Genomic DNA, 23,803 nt, shown 5'->3' with positions numbered 1-23,803 from the left:
CATTTGTCTCAGCAACCTGTTGAATGATTCTTCTGCTTTCAAAACAAAATGACAACAGGATGAATGCACACACTTGAAAATACAATACATGCAATGTTATGCATCATAGTGATGCAACCTCCTTTCAGTTTCATACTGCATGTCAATTGAAATCCTTACTGAAATGCACACCTTCTCAAGATTGCGCTTGACTGGCGTGTCAGGCACTCAATTACAGCTGTTTTATCAAGACAATGTGTTCGTTTTGTAGTATATAGTTCCGGTCTGGTGTGGCACCCCAGCTAACGCACAACGTTGCCACAACGTTGCCACAACGTGGCGTGTTAGCAGGGACTGTCTGCGGCGCACTGGTGTGTCCCGGGCTTTAGAGTAGAGAGACAGTTCAACTGTAAGTATGAACGGCAGAAACGGATATTGCCATCCCTTTAAGTAGAGCGTCAGGGACAGCCTCCCTGGCTTACGGCCATACTAGCCTGAATACGCCCGATCTCGTCTGATCTCGGAAGCCAAGCAGGCTCGGGCCTGGTCAGTACTTGGATGGGAGACCGCCTGGGAATACCAGGTGCTGTAAGCTTTTGTACCTTTTACACACCAGAGGGCGACAAATCACGAGTTTTAACTTGGGATACAGACAATTTCATCATTATTTCAGATTTTACTTCCCCAAATACACAGGCATACAATAGATCTTGTTCTCCAACGTAAACGGTCCCTAGTAACTAGGGTACATTCGTAAATAAATTGAGCATCATGGCTAGAAGTGACTAAATGTTGCCTAATCTTTCTCATCGAGAAATGACACAATTACAGCAACACAAAAAGGAACTCCACCGGACAAAGTTCAGTGCTCACAAGGAGCCTCATTCAACACACACGGTTCCATTCCCATTCATGCAAAGCACGAAAGTGTAAAACTTGGGAACATACTTGAGAGCAAAGATCACATTCAATCTCATTCAAGGCACGGATGTGAATGCAACGGGATGAAATTACTGAAATGATGCCTGCCCTCGAACTGTGATGATGGACAACCCGACTCGCCAATAATATTGGGTTCTGGTGTATTGAAATACAGGAGCTGCTGGATTTGTGTGTTTTCTTACCCCCTCACCATAGTTTGTCAAATGTTTAAACAACTGAACTTATATTCAAGGTTTGTTTCTCTTCATATGTTTTACTGGTTTACATTTGTCTCAGCAACCTGTTGAATGATTCTTCTGCTTTCAAAACAAAATGACAACAGGATGAATGCACACACTTGAAAATACAATACATGCAATGTTATGCATCATAGTGATGCAACCTCCTTTCAGTTTCATACTGCATGTCAATTGAAATCCTTACTGAAATGCACACCTTCTCAAGATTGCGCTTGACTGGCGTGTCAGGCACTCAATTACAGCTGTATTATCAAGACAATGTGTTCGTTTTGTAAAATATAGTTCCGGTCTGGTGTGGCACCCCAGCTAACGCACAACGTTGCCACAACGTTGCCACAACGTGGCGTGTTAGCAGGGACTGTCTGCGGCGCACTGGTGTGTCCCGGGCTTTAGAGTAGAGAGACAGTTCAACTGTAAGTATGATCGGCAGAAACGGATATTGCCTTCCCTTTAAGTAAAGCGTCAGGGACAGCCTCCCTGGCTTACGGCCATACTAGCCTGAATACGCCCGATCTCGTCCGATCTCGGAAGCCAAGCAGGCTTGGGCCTGGTCAGTACTTGGATGGGAGACCGCCTGGGAATACCAGGTGCTGAAAGCTTTTGCACCTTTTACACACCAGAGGGCGACAAATCACGAGTTTTAACTTGGGATACAGACAATTTCATCATTATTTCAGGTTTTACTTCCCCAAATACACAGGCATACAATAGATCTTGTTCTCCAACGTAAACGGTCCCTAGTAACTAGGGTACATTCGTAAATAAATTGAGCATCATGGCTAGAAGTGACTAAATGTTGCCTAATCTTTCTCATCGAGAAATGACACAATTACAGCAACACAAAAAGAACTCCACCGGACAAAGTTCAGTGCTCACAAGGAGCCTCATTCAACACACACGGTTCCATTCCCATTCATGCAAAGCACGAAAGTGTAAAACTTCGGAACATACTTGAGAGCAAAGATCACATTCAATCTCATTCAAGGCACGGATGTGAATGCAACGGGATGAAATTACTGAAATGATGCCTGCCCTCGAACTGTGATGATGGACTACCCGACTCGCCAATAATATTGGGTTCTGGTGTATTGAAATACAGGAGCTGCTGGATTTGTGTGTTTTCTTACCCCCTCACCATAGTTTGTCAAATGTTTAAACAACTGAACTTATATTCAAGGTTTGTTTCTCTTCATATGTTTTACTGGTTTACATTTGTCTCAGCAACCTGTTGAATGATTCTTCTGCTTTCAAAACAAAATGACAACAGGATGAATGCACACACTTGAAAATACAATACATGCAATGTTATGCATCATAGTGATGCAACCTCCTTTCAGTTTCATACTGCATGTCAATTGATATCCTTACTGAAATGCACACCTTCTCAAGATTGCGCTTGACTGGCGTGTCAGGCACTCAATTACAGCTGTTTTATCAAGACAATGTGATCGTTTTGTAAAATATAGTTCCGGTCTGGTGTGGCACCCCAGCTAATGCACAACGTTGCCACAACGTTGCCACAACGTGGCGTGTTAGCAGGGACTTTCTGCGACACGCTGGTATGTCCCGGGCTTTAGAGTAGAGAGACAGTTCAACTGTAAGTATGAACGGCAGAAACGGATATTGCCTTCCCTTTAAGTAGAGCGTCAGGGAAAGTCTCACTTGCTTACGGCCATACTAGCCTGAATACGCCCGATCTCGTCCGATCTCGGAAGCCAAGCAGGCTCGGGCCTGGTCAGTACTTGAATAGGAGACCGCCTGGGAATACCAGGTGCTTTAAGCTTTTGCACCTTTGACACACCAGAGGGTGACAAATCACGATTTTTAACTTTGGATACACACAATTTCATCATTATTTCAGATTTGACTTCCCCAAATACACAGGCATACAATACATTTTGTTCTCCAACGTAAACGGTCCCTAGTAACTAGGGTACATTCGTAAATAAATTGAGCATCATGGCTAGAAGTGACTAAATGTTGCCTAATCTTTCTCATCAAGAAATGACACAATTACAGCAACACAAAAAGGAACTCCACCGGACAAAGTTCAGTGCTCACAAGGAGCCTCATTCAACACACACGGTTCCATTCCCATTCATGCAAAGCACGAAAGTGTAAAACTTGGGAACATACTTGAGAGCAAAGATCACATTCAATCTCATTCAAGGCACGGATGTGAATGCAACGGGATGAAATTACTGAAATGATGCCTGCCCTCGAACTGTGATGATGGACTACCCGACTCGCCAATAATATTGGGTTCTGGTGTATTGAAATACAGGAGCTGCTGGATTTGTGTGTTTTCTTACCCCCTCACCATAGTTTGTCAAATGTTTAAACAACTGAACTTATATTCAAGGTTTGTTTCTCTTCATATGTTTTACTGGTTTACATTTGTCTCAGCAACCTGTTGAATGATTCTTCTGCTTTCAAAACAAAATGACAACAGGATGAATGCACACACTTGAAAATACAATACATGCAATGTTATGCATCATAGTGATGCAACCTCCTTTCAGTTTCATACTGCATGTCAATTGAAATCCTTACTGAAATGCACACCTTCTCAAGATTGCGCTTGACTGGCGTGTCAGGCACTCAATTACAGCTGTATTATCAAGACAATGTGTTCGTTTTGTAAAATATAGTTCCGGTCTGGTGTGGCACCCCAGCTAACGCACAACGTTGCCACAACGTTTCGTGTTAGCAGGGACTGTCTGCGGCGCGCTGGTGTGTCCCGGGCTTTAGAGTAGAGAGACAGTTCAACTGTAAGTATGAACGGCAGAAACGGATATTGCCTTCCCTTTAAGTAGAGCGTCAGGGACAGCCTCCCTGGCTTACGGCCATACTAGCCTGAATACGCCCGATCTCGTCCGATCTCGGAAGTTAAGCAGGCTCGGGCCTGGTCAGTACTTGGATGGGAGACTGCCTGGGAATACCAGGTGCTGTAAGCTTTTGCATCTTTTACACACCAGAGGGCGACAAATCACGAGTTTTAACTTTGGATACACGCAATTTCATCATTATTTCAGATTTGACTTCCCCAAATACACAGGCATACAATAGATCTTGTTCTCCAACGTAAACGGTCCCTAGTAACTAGGGTACATTCGTAAATAATTTGAGCATCATGGCTAGAATTGACTAAATGTTGCCTAATCTTTCTCATCAAGAAATGACACAATTACAGCAACACAAAAAGGAACTCCACCGGACAAAGTTCAGTGCTCACAAGGAGCCTCATTCAACACACACGGTTCCATTCCCATTCATGCAAAGTACGAAAGTGTAAAACTTGGGAACATACTTGAGAGCAAAGATCACATTCAATCTCATTCAAGGCATGGATGTGAATGCAACGGGATGAAATTACTGAAATGATGCCTGCCCTCGAACTGTGATGATGGACTACCCGACTCGCCAATAATATTGGGTTCTGGTGTATTGAAATACAGGAGCTGCTGGATTTGTGTGTTTTCTTACCCCCTCACCATAGTTTGTCAAATGTTTAAACAACTGAACTTATATTCAAGGTTTGTTTCTCTTCATATGTTTTACTGGTTTACATTTGTCTCAGCAACCTGTTGAATGATTCTTCTGCTTTCAAAACAAAATGACAACAGGATGAATGCACACACTTGAAAATACAATACATGCAATGTTATGCATCATAGTGATGCAACCTCCTTTCAGTTTCATACTGCATGTCAATTGAAATCCTTACTGAAATGCACACCTTCTCAAGATTGCGCTTGACTGGCGTGTCAGGCACTCAATTACAGCTGTTTTATCAAGACAAATGTGTTCGTTTTGTAAAATATAGTTCCGGTCTGGTGTGGCACCCCAGCTAACGCACAACGTTGCCACAACGTGGCATGTTAGCAGGGACTGTCTGCGGCGCGCTGGTGTGTCCCGGGCTTTAGAGTAGAGAGACAGTTCAACTGTAAGTATGAACGGCAGAAACGGATATTGCCTTCCCTTTGAGTAGAGTGTCAGGGACAGCCTCCCTGGCTTACGGCCATACTAGCCTGAATACGCCCGATCTCGTCCGATCTCGGAAGCTAAGCAGGCTCGGGCCTGGTCAGTACTTGGATGGGAGACTGCCTGGGAATACCAGGTGCTGTAAGCTTTTGCATCTTTTACACACCAGAGGGCGACAAATCACGAGTTTTAACTTTGGATACACGCAATTTCATCATTATTTCAGATTTGATTTACCCAAATACACAGGCATACAATAGATCTTGTTCTCCAACGTAAACGGTCCCTAGTAACTAGGGTACATTCGTAAATAAATTGAGCATCATGGCTAGAATTGACTGAATGTTGCCTAATCTTTCTCATCGAGAAATGACACAATTACAGCAACACAAAAAGGAACTCCACCGGACAAAGTTCAGTGCTCACAAGGAGCCTCATTCAACACACACGGTTCCATTCCCATTCATGCAAAGTACGAAAGTGTAAAACTTGGGAACATACTTGAGAGCAAAGATCACATTCAATCTCATTCAAGGCACGGATGTGAATGCAACGGGATGAAATTACTGAAATGATGCCTGCCCTCGAACTGTGATGATGGACTACCCGACTCGCCAATAATATTGGGTTCTGGTGTATTGAAATACAGGAGCTGCTGGATTTGTGTGTTTTCTTACCCCCTCAACATAGTTTGTCAAATGTTTAAACAACTGAACTTATATTCAAGGTTTGTTTCTCTTCATATGTTTTACTGGTTTACATTTGTCTCAGCAACCTGTTGAATGATTCTTCTGCTTTCAAAACAAAATGACAACAGGATGAATGCACACACTTGAAAATACAATACATGCAATGTTATGCATCATAGTGATGCAACCTCCTTTCAGTTTCATACTGCATGTCAATTGAAATCCTTACTGAAATGCACACCTTCTCAAGATTGCGCTTGACTGGCGTGTCAGGCACTCAATTACAGCTGTATTATCAAGACAATGTGTTCGTTTTGTAAAATATAGTTCCGGTCTGGTGTGGCACCCCAGCTAACGCACAATGTTGCCACAACGTGGCGTGTTAGCAGGGACTGTCTGCGGCGCGCTGCTGTGTCCCGGGCTTTAGAGTAGAGAGACAGTTCAACTGCAAGTATGAACGGCAGAAACGGATATTTCCTTCCCTTTAAGTAGAGCGTCAGGGACAGCCTCCCTGACTTACGGCCATACTATCCTGAATATGCCCGATCTCGTCCGATCTCGGAAGCCAAGCAGGCTCGGGCCTGGTCAGTACTTGGATGGGAGACCGCCTGGGAATACCAGGTGCTGTAACCTCTTGCACCTTTTACACACCAGAGGGCGACAAATCACGAGTTTTAACTTTGGATACACACAATTTCATCATTATTTCAGATTTTACTTCCCCAAATACACAGGCATAAAATAGATCTTGTTCTCCAACGTAAACGGTCCCTAGTAACTAGCGTACATTCGTAAATAAATTGAGCATCATGGCTAGAAGTGACTAAATGTTGCCTAATCTTTCTCATCAAGAAATGACACAATTACAGCAACACAAAAAGGAACTCCACCGGACAAAATTCAGTGCTCACAAGGAGCCTCATTCAACACACTCGGTTCCATTCCCATTCATGCAAAGCACGAAAGTGTAAAACTTGGGAACATACTTGAGAGCAAAGATCACATTCAATCTCATTCAAGGCACGGATGTGAATGCAACGGGATGAAATTACTGAAATGATGCCTGCCCTCGAACTGTGATGATGGACTACCCGACTCGCCAATAATATTGGGTTCTGGTGTATTGAAATACAGGAGCTGCTGGATTTGTGTGTTTTCTTACCCCCTCACCATAGTTTGTCAAATGTTTAAACAACTGAACTTATATTCAAGGTTTGTTTCTCTTCATATGTTTTACTGGTTTACATTTGTCTCAGCAACCTGTTGAATGATTCATCTGCTTTCAAAACAAAATGACAACAGGATGAATGCACACACTTGAAAATACACTACATGCAATGTTATGCATCATAGTGATGCAACCTCCTTTCAGTTTCATACTGCATGTCAATTGAAATCCTTACTGAAATGCACACCTTCTCAAGATTGCGCTTGACTGGCGTGTCAGGCACTCAATTACAGCTGTTTTATCAAGACAATGTGTTCGTTTTGTAAAATATAGTTCCGGTCTGGTGTGGCACCCCAGCTAACGCACAACGTTGCCACAACGTTGCCACAACGTGGCGTGTTAGCAGGGACTGTCTGCGGCGCGCTGGTGTGTCCCGGGCTTTAGAGTAGAGAGACAGTTCAACTGTAAGTATGAGCGGCAGAAACGGATATTGCCTTCCCTTTAACTAGAGCGTCAGGGACACCCTCCCTGGCTTACGGCCATACTAGCCTGAATACGCCCGATCTCGTCCGATCTTGGAAGCTAAGCAGGCTCGGGCCTGGTCAGTACTTGGATGGGAGACCGCCTGGGAATTCCAGGTGCTGTAAGCTTTTGCATCTTTATACACCAGAGGGCGACAAATCACGAGTTTTAACTTTGGATACACGCAATTTCATCATTATTTCAGATTTGACTTCCCCAAATACACAGGCATACAATAGATCTTGTTCTCCAACGTAAACGGTCCCTAGTAACTAGGGTACATTCGTAAATAAATTGAGCATCATGGCTAGAAGTGACTAAATGTTGCCTAATCTTTCTCATCGAGAAATGACACAATTACAGCAACACAAAAAGGAACTCCACCGGACAAAGTTCAGTGCTCACAAGGAACCTCATTCAACACACACGGTTCCATTCCCATTCATGCAAAGCACGAAAGTGTAAAACTTGGGAACATACTTGAGAGCAAAGATCACATTCAATCTCATTCAAGGCACGGATGTGAATGCAACGGGATGAAATTACTGAAATGATGCCTGCCCTCGAACTGTGATGATGGACTACCCGACTCGCCAATAATATTGGGTTCTGGTGTATTGAAATACAGGAGCTGCTGGATTTGTGTGTTTTCTTACCCCCTCACCATAGTTTGTCAAATGTTTAAACAACTGAACTTATATTCAAGGTTTGTTTCTCTTCATATGTTTTACTGGTTTACATTTGTCTCAGCAACCTCAGCAAAAATGATTCTTCTACTTTCAAAACAAAATGACAACAGGATGAATGCACACACTTGAAAATACAATACATGCAATGTTATGCATCATAGTGATGCAACCTCCTTTCAGTTTCATACTGCATGTCAATTGAAATCCTTACTGAAATGCACACCTTCTCAAGATTGCGCTTGACTGGCGTGTCAGGCACTCAATTACAGCTGTATTATCAAGACAATGTGTTCGTTTTGTAAAATATAGTTCCGGTCTGGTGTGGCACCCCAGCTAACGCACAATGTTGCCACAACGTGGCGTGTTAGCAGGGACTGTCTGCGGCGCGCTGCTGTGTCCCGGGCTTTAGAGTAGAGAGACAGTTCAACTGCAAGTATGAACGGCAGAAACGGATATTTCCTTCCCTTTAAGTAGAGCGTCAGGGACAGCCTCCCTGACTTACGGCCATACTATCCTGAATATGCCCGATCTCGTCCGATCTCGGAAGCCAAGCAGGCTCGGGCCTGGTCAGTACTTGGATGGGAGACCGCATGGGAATACCAGGTGCTGTAACCTCTTGCACCTTTTACACACCAGAGGGCGACAAATCACGAGTTTTAACTTTGGATACACACAATTTCATCATTATTTCAGATTTTACTTCCCCAAATACACAGGCATAAAATAGATCTTGTTCTCCAACGTAAACGGTCCCTAGTAACTAGCGTACATTCGTAAATAAATTGAGCATCATGGCTAGAAGTGACTAAATGTTGCCTAATCTTTCTCATCAAGAAATGACACAATTACAGCAACACAAAAAGGAACTCCACCGGACAAAATTCAGTGCTCACAAGGAGCCTCATTCAACACACTCGGTTCCATTCCCATTCATGCAAAGCACGAAAGTGTAAAACTTGGGAACATACTTGAGAGCAAAGATCACATTCAATCTCATTCAAGGCACGGATGTGAATGCAACGGGATGAAATTACTGAAATGATGCCTGCCCTCGAACTGTGATGATGGACTACCCGACTCGCCAATAATATTGGCTTCTGGTGTATTGAAATACAGGAGCTGCTGGATTTGTGTGTTTTCTTACCCCCTCACCATAGTTTGTCAAATGTTTAAACAACTGAACTTATATTCAAGGTTTGTTTCTCTTCATATGTTTTACTGGTTTACATTTGTCTCAGCAACCTGTTGAATGATTCTTCTGCTTTCAAAACAAAATGACAACAGGATGAATGCACACACTTGAAAATATAATACATGCAATGTTATGCATCATAGTGATGCAACCTCCTTTCAGTTTCATACTGCATGTCAATTGATATCCTTACTGAAATGCACACCTTCTCAAGATTGCGCTTGACTGGCGTGTCAGGCACTCAATTACAGCTGTTTTATCAAGACAATGTGTTCGTTTTGTAAAATATAGTTCCGGTCTGGTGTGGCACCCCAGCTAACGCACAACGTTGCCACAACGTTGCCACAACGTGGCGTGTTAGCAGGGACTGTCTGCGGCGCGCTGGTGTGTCCCGGGCTTTAGAGTAGAGAGACAGTTCAACTGTAAGTATGAGCGGCAGAAACGGATATTGCCTTCCCTTTAACTAGAGCGTCAGGGACACCCTCCCTGGCTTACGGCCATACTAGCCTGAATACGCCCGATCTCGTCCGATCTCGGAAGCTAAGCAGGCTCGGGCCTGGTCAGTACTTGGATGGGAGACCGCCTGGGAATACCAGGTGCTGTAAGCTTTTGCATCTTTTACACACCAGAGGGCGACAAATCACGAGTTTTAACTTTGGATACACGCAATTTCATCATTATTTCAGATTTGACTTCCCCAAATACACAGGCATACAATAGATCTTGTTCTCCAATGTAAACGGTCCCTAGTAACTAGGGTACATTCGTAAATAAATTGAGCATCATGGCTAGAAGTGACTAAATGTTGCCTAATCTTTCTCATCGAGAAATGACACAATTACAGCAACACAAAAAGGAACTCCACCGGACAAAGTTCAGTGCTCACAAGGAACCTCATTCAACACACACGGTTCCATTCCCATTCATGCAAAGCACGAAAGTGTAAAACTTGGGAACATACTTGAGAGCAAAGATCACATTCAATCTCATTCAAGGCACGGATGTGAATGCAACGGGATGAAATTACTGAAATGATGCCTGCCCTCGAACTGTGATGATGGACTACCCGACTCGCCAATAATATTGGGTTCTGGTGTATTGAAATACAGGAGCTGCTGGATTTGTGTGTTTTCTTACCCCCTCACCATAGTTTGTCAAATGTTTAAACAACTGAACTTATATTCAAGGTTTGTTTCTCTTCATATGTTTTACTGGTTTACATTTGTCTCAGCAACCTGTTGAATGATTCTTCTGCTTTCAAAACAAAATGACAACAGGATGAATGCACACACTTGAAAATACAATACATGCAATGTTATGCATCATAGTGATGCAACCTCCTTTCAGTTTCATACTGCATGTCAATTGAAATCCTTACTGAAATGCACACCTTCTCAAGATTGCGCTTGACTGGCGTGTCAGGCACTCAATTACAGCTGTATTATCAAGACAATGTGTTCGTTTTGTAAAATATAGTTCCGGTCTGGTGTGGCACCCCAGCTAACGCACAACGTTGCCACAACGTTTCGTGTTAGCAGGGACTGTCTGCGGCGCGCTGGTGTGTCCCGGACTTTAGAGTAGAGAGACAGTTCAACTGCAAGTATGAGCGGCAGAAACGGATATTGCCTTCCCTTTAAGTAGAGCGTCAGGGACACCCTCCCTGGCTTACGGCCATACTAGTCTGAATACGCACGATCTCGTCCGATCTCGGAAGCTAAGCAGGCTCAGGCCTGGACAGTACTTGGATGGGAGACCGCCTGGGAATACCAGGTGCTGTAAGCTTTTGCATCTTTTACACAACAGAGGGCGACAAATCACGAGTTTTAACTTTGGATACACGCAATTTCATCATTATTTCAGATTTGACTTCCCCAAATACACAGGCATACAATAGATCTTGTTCTCCAACGTAAACGGTCCCTAGTAACTAGGGTATATTCATAAATAAATTGAGCATCATGGCTAGAAGTGACTAAATGTTGCCTAATCTTTCTCATCGAGAAATGACACAATTACAGCAACACAAAAAGGAACTCCACCGGACAAAGTTCAGTGCTCACAAGGAGCCTCATTCAACACACACGGTTCCATTCCCATTCATGCAAAGCACGAAAGTGTAAAACTTGGGAACATACTTGAGAGCAAAGATCACATTCAATCTCATTCAAGGCACGGATGTGAATGCAACGGGATGAAATTACTGAAATGATGCCTGCCCTCGAACTGTGATGATGGACTACCCGACTCGCCAATAATATTGGTTTCTGGTGTATTGAAATACAGGAGCTGCTGGATTTGTGTGTTTTCTTACCCCCTCACCATAGTTTGTCAAATGTTTAAACAACTGAACTTATATTCAAGGTTTGTTTCTCTTCATATGTTTTACTGGTTTACATTTGTCTCAGCAACCTGTTGAATGATTCTTCTGCTTTCAAAACAAAATGACAACAGGATGAATGCACACACTTGAAAATACACTACATGCAATGTTATGCATCATAGTGATGCAACCTCCTTTCAGTTTCATACTGCATGTCAATTGAAATCCTTACTGAAATGCACACCTTCTCAAGATTGCGCTTGACTGGCGTGTCAGGCACTCAATTACAGCTGTTTTATCAAGACAATGTGTTCGTTTTGTAAAATATAGTTCCGGTCTGGTGTGGCACCCCAGCTAACGCACAACGTTGCCACAACGTTTCGTGTTAGCAGGGACTGTCTGCGGCGCGCTGGTGTGTCCCGGACTTTAGAGTAGAGAGACAGTTCAACTGCAAGTATGAGCGGCAGAAACGGATATTGCCTTCCCTTTAAGTAGAGCGTCAGGGACACCCTCCCTGGCTTACGGCCATACTAGTCTGAATACGCACGATCTCGTCCGATCTCGGAAGCTAAGCAGGCTCAGGCCTGGACAGTACTTGGATGGGAGACCGCCTGGGAATACCAGGTGCTGTAAGCTTTTGCATCTTTTACACAACAGAGGGCGACAAATCACGAGTTTTAACTTTGGATACACGCAATTTCATCATTATTTCAGATTTGACTTCCCCAAATACACAGGCATACAATAGATCTTGTTCTCCAACGTAAACGGTCCCTAGTAACTAGGGTATATTCATAAATAAATTGAGCATCATGGCTAGAAGTGACTAAATGTTGCCTAATCTTTCTCATCGAGAAATGACACAATTACAGCAACACAAAAAGGAACTCCACCGGACAAAGTTCAGTGCTCACAAGGAGCCTCATTCAACACACACGGTTCCATTCCCATTCATGCAAAGCACGAAAGTGTAAAACTTGGGAACATACTTGAGAGCAAAGATCACATTCAATCTCATTCAAGGCACGGATGTGAATGCAACGGGATGAAATTACTGAAATGATGCCTGCCCTCGAACTGTGATGATGGACTACCCGACTCGCCAATAATATTGGGTTCTGGTCTATTGAAATACAGGAGCTGCTGGATTTGTGTGTTTTCTTAACCCCTCACCATAGTTTGTCAAATGTTTAAACAACTGAACTTATATTCAAGGTTTGTTTCTCTTCATATGTTTTACTGGTTTACATTTGTCTCAGCAACCTGTTGAATGATTCTTCTGCTTTCAAAACAAAATGACAAAAGGATGAATGCACACACTTGAAAATACACTACATGCAATGTTATGCATCATAGTGATGCAACCTCCTTTCAGTTTCATACTGCATGTCAATTGAAATCCTTACTGAAATGCACACCTTCTCAAGATTGCGCTTGACTGGCGTGTCAGGCACTCAATTACAGCTGTTTTATCAAGACAATGTGTTCGTTTTGTAAAATATAGTTCCGGTCTGGTGTGACACCCCAGCTAACGCACAACGTTGCCACAACGTTGCCACAACGTGGCGTGTAAGAAGGGACTGTCTGCGGCGCGCTGGTGTGTCCCGGGCTTTAGAGTAGAGAGACAGTTCAACTGTAAGTATGAACGGCAGAAACGGATATTGCCTTCCCTTTAAGTAGAGCGTCAGGGACAGCCTCCCTGGCTTACGGCCATACTAGCCTGAATACGCCCGATCTCGTCCGATCTCGGAAGCCAAGCAGACTCGGGCCTGGTTAGTACTTGGATGGGCGACCGCCTGGGGATACCAGGTGCTGTAAGCTTTTGCACCTTTTACACACCAGAGGGCGACAAATCACGAGTTTTAACTTTGGATACACGCAATTTCATCATTATTTCAGATTTTACTTCCCCAAATACACAGGCATACAATAGATCTTGTTCTCCAACGTAAACGGTCCCTAGTAAATAGGGTACATTCGTCAATAAATTGAGCATCATGGCTAGAAGTGACTAAATGTTGCCTAATCTTTCTCATCAAGAAATGACACAATTACAGCAACAAAAAAGGAACTCCACCGGACAAAGTTCAGTGCTCACAAGGAGCATCATTCAACACACACGGTTCCATTCCCATTCATGCAAAGCACGAAAGTGTAAAACTTGGGAACATACTTGAGAACATACTTGAGAGCAAAGATCACATTCAATCTCATTCAAGGCACGGATGTGAATGCAACGGGATGAAATTACTGAAATGATGCCTGCCCTCGAACTGTGATGATGGACTAACCGACTCGCCAATAATATTGGGTTCTGGTGTATTGAAATACAGGAGCTGCTGGATTTGTGTGTTTTCTTACCCCCTCACCATAGTTTGTCAAATGTTTAAACAACTGAACTTATATTCAAGGTTTGTTTCTCTTCATATGTTTTACTGGTTTACATTTGTCTCAGCAACCTGTTGAATGATTCTTCTGCTTTCAAAACAAAATGACAACAGGATGAATGCACACACTTGAAAATACAATACATGCAATGTTATGCATCATAGTGATGCAACCTCCTTTCAGTTTCATACTGCATGTCAATTGAAATCCTTACTGAAATGCACACCTTCTCAAGATTGCGCTTGACTGGCGTGTCAGGCACTCAATTACAGCTGTATTATCAAGACAATGTGTTCGTTTTGTAAAATATAGTTCCGGTCTGGTGTGGCACCCCAGCTAACGCACAACGTTGCCACAACGTGGCGTGTTAGCAGGGACTGGCTGCGGCGCGCTGGTGTGTCCCGGGCTTTAGAGTAGAGAGACAGTTCAACTGTAAGTATGAACGGCAGAAACGGATATTGCCTTCCCTTTAAGTAGAGCGTCAGGGACAACCTCCCTGGCTTACGGCCATACTAGCCTGAATACGCCCGATCTTGTCCGATCTCGGAAGCCAAGCAGGCTCGGGCCTGGTCAGTACTTGGATGGGAGACCGCCTGGGAATACCAGGTGCTGTAAGCTTTTGCATCTTTTACACACCAGAGGGCGACAAATCACGAGTTTTAACTTTGGATACACGCAATTTCATAATTATTTCAGATTTGACTTCCCCAAATACACAGGCATACAATAGATCTTGTTCTCCAACGTAAACGGTCCCTAGTAACTAGGGTACATTCGTACATAAATTGAGCATCATGGCTAGAAGTGACTAAATGTTGCCTAATCTTTCTCATCGAGAAATGACACAATTACAGCAACACAAAAAGGAACTCCACCGGACAAAGTTCAGTGCTCACAAGGAGCCTCATTCAACACACACGGTTCCATTCCCATTCATGCAAAGCACGAAAGTGTAAAACTTGGGAACATACTTGAGAGCAAAGATCACATTCAATCTCATTCAAGGCACGGATGTGAATGCAACGGGATGAAATTACTGAAATGATGCCTGCCCTCGAACTGTGATGATGGACTACCCGACTCGCCAATAATATTGGGTTCTGGTGTATTGAAATACAGGAGCTGCTGGATTTGTGTGTTTTCTTACCCCCTCACCATAGTTTGTCAAATGTTTAAACAACTGAACTTATATTCAAGGTTTGTTTCTCTTCATATGTTTTACTGGTTTACATTTGTCTCAGCAACCTGTTGAATGATTCTTCTGCTTTCAAAGCAAAATGACAACAGGATGAATGCACACACTTGAAAATACAATACATGCAATGTTATGCATCATAGTGATGCAACCTCCATTCAGTTTCATACTGCATGTCATTTGAAATCCTTACTGAAATGCACACCTTCTCAAGATTGCGCTTGACTGGCGTGTCAGGCACTCAATTACTGCTGTTTTATCAAGAGAATGTGTTCGTTTTGTAATATATAATTCCGGTCTGGTGTGGCACCCCAGCTAACGCACAACGTTGCCACAATGTTGCCACAACGTGGCGTGTTAGCAGGGACTGTCTGCGGCGCGCTGGTGTGTCCCGGGCTTTAGAGTAGAGAGACAGTTCAACTGTAAGTATGAACGGCAGAAACGGATATTGCCTTCCCTTTAAGTAGAGCGTCAGGGACAGCCTTCCTGGCTTACGGCAATACTAGCCTGAATACGCCCGATCTCGTCCGATCTTGGAAGCTAAGCAGGCTCGTTCCTGGTCAGTACTTGGATGGGAGACCGCCTGGGAATACCAGGTGCTGTAATCTTTTGCATCTTTTACACACCAGAGGGCGACAAATCACGAGTTTTAACTTTGGATACACGCAATTTCATCATTATTTCAGATTTGACTTCCCCAAATACACAGTCATACAATAGATCTTGTTCTCCAACGTAAACGGTCCCTAGTAACTAGGGTACATTCGTAAATAAATTGAGCATCATGGCTAGAAGTGACTAAATGTTGCCTAATCTTTCTCATCGAGAAATGACACAATTACAGCAACACAAAAAGGAACTCCACTGGACAATGTTCAGTGCTCACAAGGAGCCTCATTCAACACACACGGTTCCATTCCCATTCATGCAAAGCACGAAAGTGTAAAACTTGGGAACATACTTGAGAGCAAAGATCACATTCAATCTCATTCAAGGCACGGATGTGAATGCAACGGGATGAAATTACTGAAATGATGCCTGCCCTCGAACTGTGATGATGGACTACCCGACTCGCCAATAATATTGGGTTCTGGTGTATTGAAATACAGGAGCTGCTGGATTTGTGTGTTTTCTTACCCCCTCACCATAGTTTGTCAAATGTTTAAACAACTGAACTTATATTCAAGGTTTGTTTCTCTTCATATGTTTTACTGGTTTACATTTGTCTCAGCAACCTGTTGAATGATTCTTCTGCTTTCAAAACAAAATGACAACAGGATGAATGCACACACTTGAAAATACAATACATGCAATGTTATGCATCATAGTGATGCAACCTCCTTTCAGTTTCATACTGCATGTCAATTGAAATCCTTACTGAAATGCACACCTTCTCAAAATTGCGCTTGACTGGCGTGTCAGGCACTCAATTACAGCTGTTTTATCAAGACAATGTGTTCGTTTTGTAATACATAGTTCCGGTCTGGTGTGGCACACCAGCTAACGCACAACGTTGCCACAATGTTGCCACAACGTGACGTGTTAGCAGGGACTGTCTGCGGCGCGCTGGTGTGTCCCGGGCTTTAGAGTAGAGAGACAGTTCAACTGTAAGTATGAACGGCAGAAACGGATATTGCCTTCCCTTTAAGTAGAGCGTCAGGGACAACCTCCCTGGCTTACGGCCATACTAGCCTGAATACGCCCGATCTCGTCCGATCTCGGAAGCCAAGCAGGCTCGGGCCTGGTCAGTACTTGGATGGGAGACCGCCTGGGAATACCAGGTGCTGTAAGCTTTTGCATCTTTTACACACCAGAGGGCGACAAATCACGAGTTTTAACTTTGGATACACGCAATTTCATCATTATTTCAGATTTGACTTCCCCAAATACACAGGCATACAATAGATCTTGTTCTCCAACGTAAACGGTCCCTAGTAACTAGGGTACATTCGTAAATAAATTGAGCATCATGGCTAGAAGTGACTAAATGTTGCCTAATCTTTCTCATCGAGAAATGACACAATTACAGCAACACAAAAAGGAACTCCACCGGACAAAGTTCAGTGCTCACAAGGAGCCTCATTCAACACACACGGTTCCATTCCCATTCATGCAAAGCACGAAAGTGTAAAACTTGGGAACATACTTGAGAGCAAAGATCACATTCAATCTCATTCAAGGCACGGATGTGAATGCAACGGGATGAAATTACTGAAATGATGCCTGCCCTCGAACTGTGATGATGGACTACCCGACTCGCCAATAATATTGGGTTCTGGTGTATTGAAATACAGGAGCTGCTGGATTTGTGTGTTTTCTTACCCCCTCACCATAGTTTGTCAAATGTTTAAACAACTGAACTTATATTCAAGGTTTGTTTCTCTTCATATGTTTTACTGGTTTACATTTGTCTCAGCAACCTGTTGAATGATTCTTGTGCTTTCATAACAAAATGACAACAGGATGAATGCACACACTTGAAAATACAATACATGCAATGTTATGCATCATAGTGATGCAACCTCCTTTCAGTTTCATACTGCATGTCAATTGAAATCCTTTCTGAAATGCACACCTTCTCAAGATTGCGCTTGACTGGCGTGTCAGGCACTCAATTACAGCTGTTTTATCAAGACAATGTGTTCGTTTTGTAAAATATAGTTCCGGTCTGGTGTGGCACCCCAGCTAACGCACAACGTTGCCACAACGTTTCGTGTTAGCAGGGACTGTCTGCGGCGCGCTGGTGTGTCCCGGACTTTAGAGTAGAGAGACAGTTCAACTGCAAGTATGAGCGGCAGAAACGGATATTGCCTTCCCTTTAAGTAGAGCGTCAGGGATAGCCTCCCTGGCTTACGGCCATACTAGCCTGAATACGCCCGATCTCGTCCGATCTCGGAAGCTAAGCAGGCTTGGGCCTGATCAGTACTTGGATGGGAGACCGCCTGGGAATACCAGGTGCTGTAAGCTTTTGCATCTTTTACACACCAGAGGGCGACAAATCACGAGTTTTAACTTTGGATACACGCAATTTCATCATTATTTCAGATTTGACTTCCCCAAATACACAGGCATACAATAGATCTTGTTCTCCAACGTAAACGGTCCCTAGTAACTAGGGTACATTCGTAAATAAATTGAGCATCATGGCTAGAATTGACTAAATGTTGCCTAATCTTTCTCATCGAGAAATTACACAATTACAGCAACACAAAAAGGAACTCCACTGGTCAAAGTTCAGTGCTCACAAGGAGCCTCATTCAACACACACGGTTCCATTCCCATTCATGCAAAGCACGAAAGTGTAAAACTTGGGAACATACTTGAGAGCAAAGATCACATTCAATCTCATTCAAGGCACGGATGTGAATGCAACGGGATGAAATTACTGAAATGATGCCTGCCCTCGAACTGTGATGATGGACTACCCGACTCGCCATTAATATTGGGTTCTGGTGTATTGAAATACAGGAGCTGCTGGATTTGTGTGTTTTCTTACCCCCTCACCATAGTTTGTCAAATGTTTAAACAACTGAACTTATATTCAAGGTTTGTTTCTCTTCATATGTTTTACTGGTTTATATTTGTCTCAGCAACCTGTTGAATGATTCGTCTGCTTTCAAAACAAAATAACAACAGGATGAATGCACACACTTGAAAATACAATACATGCAATGTTATGCATCATAGTGATGCAACCTCCTTTCAGTTTCACACTGCATGTCAATTGAAATCCTTACTGAAATGCACACGTTCTCAAGATTGCGCTTGACTGGCGTGTCAGGCACTCAATTACAGCTGTATTATCAAGACAATGTGTTCGTTTTGTAAAATATAGTTCCGGTCTGGTGTGGCACCCCAGCTAACGCACAACGTTGCCACAACGTTGCATGTTAGCAGGGACTGTCTGCGGCGCGCTGGTGTGTCCCGGGCTTTAGAGTAGAGAGATAGTTCAACTGTAAGTATGAACGGCAGAAACGGATATTGCCTTCCCTTTAAGTAGAGCGTCAGGGACAGCCTCCCTGGCTTACGGCCATACTAGCCTGAATACGCCCGATCTCGTCCGATCTCGGAAGCTAAGCAGGCTCGGGCCTGGTCAGTACTTGAATGGGAGACCGCCTGGGAATACCAGGTGCTGTAAGCTTTTGCACCTTTAACACAACAGAGGGCGACAAATCACGAGATTTAACTTTGGATACACGCAATTTCATCATTATTTCAGATTTTACTTCCCCAAATACACAGGCATACAATAGATCTTGTTCTCCAACGTCAACGGTCCCTAGTAACTAGTGTACATTCATAAATAAATTGAGCATCATGGCTAGAAGTGACTAAATGTTGCCTAATCTTTCTCATCAAGAAATGACAAAATTACAGCAACACAAAAAGGAACTCCACTGGACAAAGTTCAGTGCTCACAAGGAGCCTCATTCAACACACACGGTTCCATTCCCATTCATGCAAACCACGAAAGTGTAAAACTTGGGAATATACTTGAGAGTAAAGATCACATTCAATCTCATTCAAGGCACGGATGTGAATGCAACGGGATGAAATTACTGAAATGATGCCTGCCCTCGAACTGTGATGATGGACTACCCGACTCGCCAATAAAATTGGGTTCTGGTGTATTGAAATACAGAAGCTGCTGGTTGTGTGTTTTCTTACCCCCTCACCATAGTTTGTCAAATGTTTAAACAACTGAACTTATATTCAAGGTTTGTTTCTCTTCATATGTTTTACTGGTTTACAATTGTCTCAGCAACCTGTTGAATGATTCTTCTGCTTTTTAAACAAAATGACAACAGGATGAATGCACACACTTGAAAATACAATACATGCAATGTTATGCATCATAGTGATGCAACCTCCTTTCAGTTTCATACTGCATGTCAATTGAAATCCTTACTGAAATGCACACCTTCTCAAGATTGCGCTTGACTGGCGTGTCAGGCACTCAATTACAGCTGTTTTATCAAGACAATGTGTTCGTTTTGTAAAATATAGTTCCGGTCTGGTGTGGCACCCCAGCTAACGCACAATGTTGCCACAACGTGGCATGTTAGCAGGGACTGTCTGCGGCGCGCTGGTGTGTCCCGGACTTTAGAGTAGAGAGACAGTTCAACTGCAAGTATGAGCGGCAGAAACGGATATTGCCTTCCCTTTAAGTAGTGCGTCAGGGACAGCCTCCCTGGCTTACGGCCATACTAGCCTGAATACGTCCGATCTCGGAAGCTAAGCAGGCTCGGGCCTGGTCAGTACTTGGATGGGAGACCACCTGGGAATACCAGGTGCTGTAAGCTTTTGCATCTTTTACACACCAGAGGGCGACAAATCACGAGTTTTAACTTTGGATACACGCAATTTCATCATTATTTCAGATTTGACTTCCCCAAATACACAGGCATACAATAGATCTTGTTCTCCAACGTAAACGGTCCCTAGTAAACAGCGTACATTCGTAAATAAATTGAGCATCATGGCTAGAAGTGACTAAATGTTGCCTAATCTTTCTCATCAAGAAATGACACAATTACAGCAACACAAAAAGGAACTCCACCGGACAAAGTTCAGTGCTCACAAGGAGCATCATTCAACACACACGGTTCCATTCCCATTCATGCAAAGCACGAAAGTGTAAAACTTGGGTACATACTTGAGAGCAAAGATCACATTCAATCTCATTCAAGGCACGCATGTGAATGCAACGGGATGAAATTACTGAAATGATGCCTGCCCTCGAACTGTGATGATGGATTACCTGACTCGCCAATAATATTGGGTTCTGGTGTATTGAAATACAGGAGCTGCTGGATTTGTGTGTTTTCTTACCCCCTCACCATAGTTTGTCAAATGTTTAAACAACTGAACTTATATTCAAGGTTTGTTTCTCTTCATATGTTTTACTGGTTTACATTTGTCTCAGCAACCTGTTGAATGATTCTTCTGCTTTCAAAACAAAATGACAACAGGATGAATGCACACACTTGAAAATACAATACATGCAATGTTATGCATCAAAGTGATGCAACCTCCTTTCAGTTTCATACTGCATGTCAATTGAAATCCTTACTGAAATGCACACCTTCTCAAGATTGCGCTTGACTGGCGTGTCAGGCACTCAATTACAGCTGTTTTATCAAGACAATGTGTTCGTTTTGTAAAATATAGTTCCGGTCTGGTGTGGCACCCCAGCTAACGCACAATGTTGCCACAACGTGGCGTGTTAGCAGGGACTGTCTGCGGCGCGCTGCTGTGTCCCGGGCTTTAGAGTAGAGAGACAGTTCAACTGCAAGTATGAACAGCAGAAACGGATATTTCCTTCCCTTTAAGTAGAGCGTCAGGGACAGCCTCCCTGACTTACGGCCATACTATCCTGAATATGCCCGATCTCGTCCGATCTCGGAAGCCAAGCAGGCTCGGGCCTGGTCAGTACTTGGATGGGAGACCGCCTGGGAATACCAGGTGCTGTAAGCTCTTGCACCTTTTACACACCAGAGGGCGACAAATCACGAGTTTTAACTTTGGATACACACAATTTCATCATTATTTCAGATTTTACTTCCCCAAATACACAGGCATTAAATAGATCTTGTTCTCCAACGTAAACGGTCCCTAGTAACTAGCGTACATTCGTAAATAAATTGAGCATCATGGCTAGAAGTGACTAAATGTTGCCTAATCTTTCTCATCAAGATATGACACAATTACAGCAACACAAAAAGGAACTCCACCGGACAAAGTTCAGTGCTCACAAGGAGCCTCATTCAACACACACGGTTCCATTTTCATTCATGCAAAGCACGAAAGTGTAAAACTTGGGAGCATACTTGAGAACAAAGATCACATTCAATCTCATTCAAGGCACGGATGTGAATGCAATGGGATGAAATTACTGAAATGATGCCTGCCCTCGAACTGTGATGATGGATTACCTGACTCGCCAATAATATTGGGTTCTGGTGTATTGAAATACAGGAGCTGCTGGATTTGTGTGTTTTCTTACCCCCTCACTATAGTTTGTCAAATGTTTAAACAACTGAACTTATATTCAAGGTTTGTTTCTCTTCATATGTTTTACTGGTTTACATTTGTCTCAGCAACCTGTTGAATGATTCCTATGCTTTCAAAACAAAATGACAACAGGATGAATGCACACACTTGAAAATACAATACATGCAATGTTATGCATCATAGTGATGCAACCTCCTTTCAGTTTCATACTGCATATCAATTGAAATCCTTACTGAAATGCACACCTTCTCAAGATTGCGCTTGACTGGCGTGTCAGGCACTCAATTACAGCTGTATTATCAAGACAATGTGTTCGTTTTGTAAAATATAGTTCCGGTCTGGTGTGGCACCCCAGCTAACGCACAACGTTGCCACAACGTTTCGTGTTAGCAGGGACTGTCTGCGGCGCGCTGGTGTGTCCCGGACTTTAGAGTAGAGAGACAGTTCAACTGCAAGTATGAGCGGCAGAAACGGATATTGCCTTCCCTTTAAGTAGAGCGTCAGGGACAGCCTCCCTGGCTTACGGCCATACTAGCCTGAATACGCCCGATCTCGTCCGATCTCGGAAGCCAAGCAGGCTCGGGTCTGGTCAGTACTTGGATGGGAGACCGCCTGGGAATACCAGGTGCTGTAAGCTTCTGCACCTTTTACACACCAGAGGGCGACAAATCACGAGTTTTAACTTTGGATACACACAATTTCATAATTATTTCAGATTTTACTTCCCCAAATACACAGGCATACAATAGATCTTGTTCTCCAACGTAAACGGTCCCTAGTAACTAGGGTACATTCGTAAATAAATTGAGCATCATGGCTAGAAGTGACTAAATGTTGCCTAATCTTTCTCATCGAGAAATGACACAATTACATCAACACAAAAAGGAACTCCACCGGACAAAGTTCAGTGCTCACAAGGAGTCTCATTCAACACACACGGTTCCATTCCCATTCATGCAAAGCACGAAAGTGTAAAACTTTGGAACGTACTTGAGAGCAAAGATCACATTCAATCTCATTCAAGGCACGGATGTGAATGCAACGGGATGAAATTACTGAAATGATGCCTGCCCTCGAACTGTGATGATGGACTACCCGACTCGCCAATAATATTGGGTTCTGGTGTATTGAAATACAGGAGCTGCTGGATTTGTGTGTTTTCTTACCCCCTCACCATAGTTTGTCAAATGTTTAAACAACTGAACTTATATTCAAGGTTTGTTTCTCTTCATATGTTTTACTGGTTTACATTTGTCTCAGCAACCTGTTGAATGATTCTTCTGCTTTCAAAACAAAATGACAACAGGATGAATGCACACACTTGAAAATACAATACATGCAATGTTATGCATCATAGTGATGCAACCTCCTTTCAGTTTCATACTGCATGTCAATTGAAATCCTTACTGAAATGCACACCTTCTCAAGATTGCGCTTGACTGGCGTGTCAGGCACTCAATTACAGCTGTTTTATCAAGACAA

At 43.2% G+C, this 23,803-nt stretch overlaps 17 non-coding genes and 3 pseudogenes across 17 annotated transcripts; all 20 read left to right on the top strand.

Moving 5' to 3' along the window:
* The first annotated feature begins 455 nt into the window (after positions 1-455).
* LOC136737272 (5S ribosomal RNA) lies at positions 456-574 on the top strand. Its single transcript, XR_010812237.1, has one exon. It is a non-coding gene; the product is annotated as a 5S ribosomal RNA (ribosomal RNA).
* A 1,066-nt stretch (positions 575-1,640) lies between these two features.
* On the top strand, positions 1,641-1,759 carry LOC136737427 (5S ribosomal RNA). Its single transcript, XR_010812387.1, has one exon. It is a non-coding gene; the product is annotated as a 5S ribosomal RNA (ribosomal RNA).
* Positions 1,760-2,824: 1,065 nt separating this feature from the next.
* Positions 2,825-2,943, top strand: LOC136736822 (5S ribosomal RNA). The gene has a single exon (XR_010811871.1). It is a non-coding gene; the product is annotated as a 5S ribosomal RNA (ribosomal RNA).
* A 1,055-nt stretch (positions 2,944-3,998) lies between these two features.
* LOC136737133 (5S ribosomal RNA) lies at positions 3,999-4,117 on the top strand. Its single transcript, XR_010812104.1, has one exon. It is a non-coding gene; the product is annotated as a 5S ribosomal RNA (ribosomal RNA).
* A 1,056-nt stretch (positions 4,118-5,173) lies between these two features.
* On the top strand, positions 5,174-5,292 carry LOC136737263 (5S ribosomal RNA). The gene has a single exon (XR_010812229.1). It is a non-coding gene; the product is annotated as a 5S ribosomal RNA (ribosomal RNA).
* A 1,055-nt stretch (positions 5,293-6,347) lies between these two features.
* Positions 6,348-6,466, top strand: LOC136736894 (5S ribosomal RNA). Its single transcript, XR_010811911.1, has one exon. It is a non-coding gene; the product is annotated as a 5S ribosomal RNA (ribosomal RNA).
* A 1,066-nt stretch (positions 6,467-7,532) lies between these two features.
* On the top strand, positions 7,533-7,651 carry LOC136737309 (5S ribosomal RNA). The gene has a single exon (XR_010812273.1). It is a non-coding gene; the product is annotated as a 5S ribosomal RNA (ribosomal RNA).
* A 1,057-nt stretch (positions 7,652-8,708) lies between these two features.
* LOC136736903 (uncharacterized) lies at positions 8,709-8,827 on the top strand (annotated as a pseudogene).
* A 1,066-nt stretch (positions 8,828-9,893) lies between these two features.
* LOC136736984 (5S ribosomal RNA) lies at positions 9,894-10,012 on the top strand. The gene has a single exon (XR_010811962.1). It is a non-coding gene; the product is annotated as a 5S ribosomal RNA (ribosomal RNA).
* Positions 10,013-11,067: 1,055 nt separating this feature from the next.
* LOC136737405 (5S ribosomal RNA) lies at positions 11,068-11,186 on the top strand. The gene has a single exon (XR_010812367.1). It is a non-coding gene; the product is annotated as a 5S ribosomal RNA (ribosomal RNA).
* Positions 11,187-12,241: 1,055 nt separating this feature from the next.
* On the top strand, positions 12,242-12,360 carry LOC136737404 (5S ribosomal RNA). The gene has a single exon (XR_010812366.1). It is a non-coding gene; the product is annotated as a 5S ribosomal RNA (ribosomal RNA).
* Positions 12,361-13,426: 1,066 nt separating this feature from the next.
* Positions 13,427-13,545, top strand: LOC136736751 (5S ribosomal RNA). The gene has a single exon (XR_010811806.1). It is a non-coding gene; the product is annotated as a 5S ribosomal RNA (ribosomal RNA).
* Positions 13,546-14,611: 1,066 nt separating this feature from the next.
* Positions 14,612-14,730, top strand: LOC136736671 (5S ribosomal RNA). Its single transcript, XR_010811730.1, has one exon. It is a non-coding gene; the product is annotated as a 5S ribosomal RNA (ribosomal RNA).
* Positions 14,731-15,796: 1,066 nt separating this feature from the next.
* LOC136736899 (uncharacterized) lies at positions 15,797-15,915 on the top strand (annotated as a pseudogene).
* Positions 15,916-16,981: 1,066 nt separating this feature from the next.
* On the top strand, positions 16,982-17,100 carry LOC136737189 (5S ribosomal RNA). The gene has a single exon (XR_010812156.1). It is a non-coding gene; the product is annotated as a 5S ribosomal RNA (ribosomal RNA).
* Positions 17,101-18,155: 1,055 nt separating this feature from the next.
* On the top strand, positions 18,156-18,274 carry LOC136737206 (5S ribosomal RNA). The gene has a single exon (XR_010812172.1). It is a non-coding gene; the product is annotated as a 5S ribosomal RNA (ribosomal RNA).
* Positions 18,275-19,329: 1,055 nt separating this feature from the next.
* On the top strand, positions 19,330-19,448 carry LOC136737147 (5S ribosomal RNA). Its single transcript, XR_010812118.1, has one exon. It is a non-coding gene; the product is annotated as a 5S ribosomal RNA (ribosomal RNA).
* Positions 19,449-20,501: 1,053 nt separating this feature from the next.
* Positions 20,502-20,610, top strand: LOC136736920 (uncharacterized; annotated as a pseudogene).
* A 1,055-nt stretch (positions 20,611-21,665) lies between these two features.
* Positions 21,666-21,784, top strand: LOC136736809 (5S ribosomal RNA). The gene has a single exon (XR_010811859.1). It is a non-coding gene; the product is annotated as a 5S ribosomal RNA (ribosomal RNA).
* A 1,055-nt stretch (positions 21,785-22,839) lies between these two features.
* On the top strand, positions 22,840-22,958 carry LOC136737424 (5S ribosomal RNA). The gene has a single exon (XR_010812385.1). It is a non-coding gene; the product is annotated as a 5S ribosomal RNA (ribosomal RNA).
* The last annotated feature ends 845 nt before the right edge of the window (positions 22,959-23,803 follow it).

The sequence above is a fragment of the Amia ocellicauda genome, unplaced genomic scaffold (genome assembly GCF_036373705.1).
Source record: "Amia ocellicauda isolate fAmiCal2 unplaced genomic scaffold, fAmiCal2.hap1 HAP1_SCAFFOLD_47, whole genome shotgun sequence".
In the NCBI taxonomy this organism is placed as follows: Eukaryota; Metazoa; Chordata; class Actinopteri; order Amiiformes; family Amiidae; genus Amia; species Amia ocellicauda.
Note: the sequence above shows the minus strand (reverse complement) of the source record. Positions and strands in the feature narration are given on the sequence as shown.